At 36.3% G+C, this 5956-nt stretch overlaps 1 protein-coding gene and 1 long non-coding RNA gene across 2 annotated transcripts in view; both read right to left on the bottom strand.

Annotated features, from left to right (window-relative positions):
- LOC107565079 (CUB and sushi domain-containing protein 1-like) overlaps positions 1-1782 on the bottom strand; it is a gene marked incomplete at its 3' end in the record, with an annotated part of 65565 nt that extends 63783 nt beyond the window's left edge. Inside the window, exon 1 of the mRNA XM_016250264.1 lies at positions 1692-1782. The remainder of the gene's footprint in view (positions 1-1691) is intronic.
- A 2373-nt stretch (positions 1783-4155) lies between these two features.
- The window catches only part of LOC107565075 (uncharacterized), a 6760-nt gene continuing 4959 nt past the window's right edge, over positions 4156-5956 (bottom strand). Inside the window, exon 3 of the long non-coding RNA XR_001606321.1 lies at positions 4156-4230. This is a non-coding gene — a long non-coding RNA (uncharacterized lncRNA). The remainder of the gene's footprint in view (positions 4231-5956) is intronic.

The following is a 5956-nucleotide window of genomic DNA, read 5'->3' as shown; positions in this document are numbered from 1 at the left end:
AAACCAATAAAACCCATTACAAACAAGGCATTTGTTGCATCCAGTGGGGACATAATTACTGATTATAATTACGCGCTGCGTAAACATAAAACAATGTCTGCATTTGTGATCGGAGAAACAACAAACAACAAGCCTACTCTACACTGCTCAAAACTCTCTTTTGAATCATCATTGGCAAATTATTTTAATATAAAAAATGTACTTACAGAAGTCAGAAGCGCCAGACTGTACTTGCAAAGTTGGAACTGCCCAACTTTAGAAACAGCCTTTGTGCCACAGACGCATTAGGCTACTAATGCGTCTGTGGTTCAGGAAACAGTCCTCATCCATCCTCCATAAAATGCTCTGGACACATTTGAATATTTGGGTTGAACTGTTCTGGAACAGTGTTGTAAATACAACTAAACCACTGATTTCTAGTCATGTCCTCTTTTGGAAGGCCAAACAGAGTAGTTTCGCTTTCACAACGAAACACACAGCGACTCCACAACATGGCAGCGGCGGCAACAGTGAGAATAAAAGTTATGCCTTCTTTCTTTGCGTGAACATTTGGGCAGCGTTATATAAATCTTCCCACATCGTGACGTAGACATGTGGGGGCGTGTTAGAACGAGCCGTTTTAGGTAGGCGTTGTTGACTCTTAACTTTTATAAAGAATATCTCTTTGGATTTGAGACTTTAGTCTTTGCAACTTTACAGATCTTCTTTATGCAGCAAGAGCTTGTAACACTCCAAAGAGAAAGGAAAAATTTAAATCGCATCATATGACCCCTTTAAATGCTTGAAAAATCCCACTCAGAGACTTTGGTCTCAGAGTGGTGATGCAAATGAATCCAAATGAATTAGCATTTTGAATCAATGCACTAAAATAATTTCTACTTATTCTCAGAACTCTACTGCCTTTTTATCATGAAGTTTGAATAAATATCAATATTTGATACATACATTACAAATATACACTACCATTCCAAAGTTTGAGGTCAGAAGGATTTGATCAAATAAATGATAAATGTAGCCTAGATTTTATATATTATAAATCTTACGAGCCACAAAGTTTTGAATAGTCATATATGGTGAATATTTGGTGTATTATCCAGCTAAATAGTTGCTAAATGTCTGCTAAATATCTGTAATGTTAGATCATTTTACAGTAATTTCAAGATCTGAAAGTAAATTCAATAATGTCACACAGACACATTATCTCAACATTAAAATCTGGAAAGATGCTAAGCATGGGGAGCAGAATAGCTCTTGTTTATTCTAATATGTTGTTTTGACTTTTTTCATTTGGTCTTGATTTAGTAACAAAAGCATGAGTCACTCTCACGGCGTGTGTTGAGGTCATGCCGGATTGTATTACCATCACTCTTGCCACAGAGCTGAAGACGTGTGGCTGAACCTAATCAATTCTGGAGACGCAGTAATAGCGAGAGACAGTCAGGGCAAAAGGTTGACAATTATGCAAACACTGTGGACTGCAATGCAAATGTCCTCACAAATTATCTCTAAGATTATTTTTGACATTTATGCAAGGTCCTATTCAATTATGTGTCTTGGTGGCTATTCAGCAGCATATCATGCTTTGGCTTGGCAGATTAAAAATGGACCGTAAGTGTGTTTTGTGGAATTCTATACTGGTTTAACTTGGAGTCAGCCTTAGGTTGCAATTTAGATTTAAATTGCAGACGTACCTTCTCTGGATCCACCGCTGTTATGACCCACACACAGTGTGCGTTATTCTCATACTGGACGGGGTAATTTGGAGACGTTATGATGCCTTTAGGGCCCCGCAGATTAGAGCCACAGGTCCTAGCTGTTGAAAGGGTAAACAGTACAAAGAAAGTAAATGCATATTTAGCAACTGCCATGTTTTTGTAGTTATTGCTGTTGCTATTGAAAGGAATCCAACACACTTTGAGTTATATGACAATAGGATATTCGAAGACATGTAATCATCAATATAAGAATTGACTGCATTATAACCAGGCTTTCATCACTATCGCTTTGTCAGCTGCCTAGAGAAGCATTCAAAGGCTTTTCCAAAAGGTAGGCATGTGTCATTCATAGAAGGCAATCACTGCAATGTGCAAGTTCAGTGAAAACAAACAAACAAATGAATCCAAGATGGCAGATGAGCAAAGAGAAATGCTGGTTATAAATGTATTTCCTTCAGTAAACAGTGCAATCTAAATATAAATTGCCTATTTTACTTAATGCATGTATGCTGTAAGGAGTATTGAGTTTTTAGCTTAGCGACATGCTAATGTCAAACTCATTTTCAACTTACAATCGTTTGACGTTAGCATTTGGATAAGAATGAAAATTATCATAGTGAACTATTTTTTATCAGTGTGTTTTTGTGTTGAATAGATTATAAATCAGCATGTATAACTGATATTTCTCTTACTTAACCTTTTTTTCTCCTTTTTTCACTGAGCTTGTCACAGTGTATTATTGGATTTCCTTCTCCATATGCATAAATGAAAATGTGGCCAAAACTAAGTATTTTAGAAGGCGTCTTATAATGCTACCTACCTTTTGGAACGGTCTTTGAGTCCACAGTGTAGCCTACCTATGATGCCTAAAATGCTTTATTTGTACGCAGCTCACTAGGTTTTCGAATAGATATTTCCATCCCGCCCCACACTAAAAACACTTCCTTTGAACACATCCAGCCCTCACGACATGAGCTAATCTATTTAAGGTCATGTCTCAGAATAACTTGACTCAATCATTGACAAAGTCAGGGTATTTTTTCCAACCCTATACTGTGCCAGGGTATTAACTGCTTCTCCCTTGTGTTTAGTCAGGGATTTTCTTTGACAGCTTAAAAGAGCAGCCACTCCATTGCTGTGGCTTCATTGGCTTCCTCACAGGGTACTAAGGAAGGTTTGGATAAGTAGAGATGTGAAGAGATAGCATATATTCTCAAACAGGGCTTCTTCACTGCCTATGTGAAAATGAATCCAAAATGTTTTCCAACCAAACAAATCCATAGACAGTTATTTTCTCAGAAACATCAACCACTAAACTAGTATTTCCTGAAGGAAATGACTCTTAACTTTTATAAAGAATATCTCTTTGGATTTGAGACTTTAGTCTTTGCAACTTTACAGATCTTCTTTATGCAGCAAGAGCTTGTAACACTCCAAAGAGAAAGGAAAAATTTAAATCGCATCATATGACCCCTTTAAATGCTTGAAAAATCCCACTCAGAGACTTTGGTCTCAGAGTGGTGATGCAAATGAATCCAAATGAATTAGCATTTTGAATCAATGCACTAAAATAATTTCTACTTATTCTCAGAACTCTACTGCCTTTTTATCATGAAGTTTGAATAAATATCAATATTTGATACATACATTACAAATATACACTACCATTCCAAAGTTTGAGGTCAGAAGGATTTGATCAAATAAATGATAAATGTAGCCTAGATTTTATATATTATAAATCTTACGAGCCACAAAGTTTTGAATAGTCATATATGGTGAATATTTGGTGTATTATCCAGCTAAATAGTTGCTAAATGTCTGCTAAATATCTGTAATGTTAGATCATTTTACAGTAATTTCAAGATCTGAAAGTAAATTCAATAATGTCACACAGACACATTATCTCAACATTAAAATCTGGAAAGATGCTAAGCATGGGGAGCAGAATAGCTCTTGTTTATTCTAATATGTTGTTTTGACTTTTTTCATTTGGTCTTGATTTAGTAACAAAAGCATGAGTCACTCTCACGGCGTGTGTTGAGGTCATGCCGGATTGTATTACCATCACTCTTGCCACAGAGCTGAAGACGTGTGGCTGAACCTAATCAATTCTGGAGACGCAGTAATAGCGAGAGACAGTCAGGGCAAAAGGTTGACAATTATGCAAACACTGTGGACTGCAATGCAAATGTCCTCACAAATTATCTCTAAGATTATTTTTGACATTTATGCAAGGTCCTATTCAATTATGTGTCTTGGTGGCTATTCAGCAGCATATCATGCTTTGGCTTGGCAGATTAAAAATGGACCGTAAGTGTGTTTTGTGGAATTCTATACTGGTTTAACTTGGAGTCAGCCTTAGGTTGCAATTTAGATTTAAATTGCAGACGTACCTTCTCTGGATCCACCGCTGTTATGACCCACACACAGTGTGCGTTATTCTCATACTGGACGGGGTAATTTGGAGACGTTATGATGCCTTTAGGGCCCCGCAGATTAGAGCCACAGGTCCTAGCTGTTGAAAGGGTAAACAGTACAAAGAAAGTAAATGCATATTTAGCAACTGCCATGTTTTTGTAGTTATTGCTGTTGCTATTGAAAGGAATCCAATACACTTTGAGTTATATGACAATAGGATATTCGAAGACATGTAATCATCAATATAAGAATTGACTGCATTATAACCAGGCTTTCATCACTATCGCTTTGTCAGCTGCCTAGAGAAGCATTCAAAGGCTTTTCCAAAAGGTAGGCATGTGTCATTCATAGAAGGCAATCACTGCAATGTGCAAGTTCAGTGAAAACAAACAAACAAATGAATCCAAGATGGCAGATGAGCAAAGAGAAATGCTGGTTATAAATGTATTTCCTTCAGTAAACAGTGCAATCTAAATATAAATTGCCTATTTTACTTAATGCATGTATGCTGTAAGGAGTATTGAGTTTTTAGCTTAGCGACATGCTAATGTCAAACTCATTTTCAACTTACAATCGTTTGACGTTAGCATTTGGATAAGAATGAAAATTATCATAGTGAACTATTTTTTATCAGTGTGTTTTTGTGTTGAATAGATTATAAATCAGCATGTATAACTGATATTTCTCTTACTTAACCTTTTTTTCTCCTTTTTTCATTGAGCTTGTCACAGTGTATTATTGGATTTCCTTCTCCATATGCATAAATGAAAATGTGGCCAAAACTAAGTATTTTAGAAGGCGTATTATAATGCTACCTACCTTTTGGAACGGTCTTTGAGTCCACAGTGTAGCCTACCTATGATGCCTAAATTTGTACGCTTGTACGCAGCTCACTAGGTTTTCGAATAGATATTTCCATCCCGCCCCACACTAAAAACACTTCCTTTGAAGCCCTCACGCCCTCACGACATGAGCTAATCTATTTAAGGTCATGTCTCAGAATAACTTGACTCAATCATTGACAAAGTCAGGGTATTTTTTCCAACCCTATACTGTGCCAGGGTATTAACTGCTTCTCCCTTGTGTTTAGTCAGGGATTTTCTTTGACAGCTTAAAAGAGCAGCCACTCCATTGCTGTGGCTTCATTGGCTTCCTCACAGGGTACTAAGGAAGGTTTGGATAAGTAGAGATGTGAAGAGATAGCATATATTCTCAAACAGGGCTTCTTCACTGCCTATGTGAAAATGAATCCAAAATGTTTTCCAACCAAACAAATCCATAGACAGTTATTTTCTCAGAAACATCAACCACTAAACTAGTATTTCCTGAAGGAAAGAGCAGTGTTTGCACGTCAGCAAATAAACAGTGTTAAAGGTTTAGGGAAGAGTTTAGCCAGTGTTAAAGGTTTAGGGAAAGGTTTAGCCATTGCTTCTGTGTATTGTAAATTTCCCCATTTGACATCTTATTTCAGCCTGGTCTCATGTTTATAGGTATTAATACGTAATATTTTCAAGCACATAACATACATTTTTGCACGTTTTTATTGATGCTAAAACGTACAATTTAGGCGTATTTCAACGTTTAAAACATACAAATCGCTAAAAATATTTACGTATCTTTTGTATCATTAAGATATTTGTATCAATGCATTTTTATAATTTTATCAATAAGCGATTTAGGTTTTTAGACCCCTTAACCTTAACCCCTTTAATTTCACATTTCTACTATTTTGTTCATGTTTTAAACATTCAACGTTTTAAAAACAAAACATTATTTATCCATCTGTAACTGCAGGTTAAATGCATCCATGTCCCCTTTGAGAT

Source organism: Sinocyclocheilus grahami, unplaced genomic scaffold, assembly GCF_001515645.1.
Source record: "Sinocyclocheilus grahami isolate Dianchi unplaced genomic scaffold, SAMN03320097.WGS_v1.1 scaffold980.1, whole genome shotgun sequence".
NCBI lineage: Eukaryota > Metazoa > Chordata > Actinopteri > Cypriniformes > Cyprinidae > Sinocyclocheilus > Sinocyclocheilus grahami.
The sequence above is the reverse complement of the archived record's forward strand: the minus strand, read 5'-3'. Positions and strand labels throughout refer to the sequence as shown.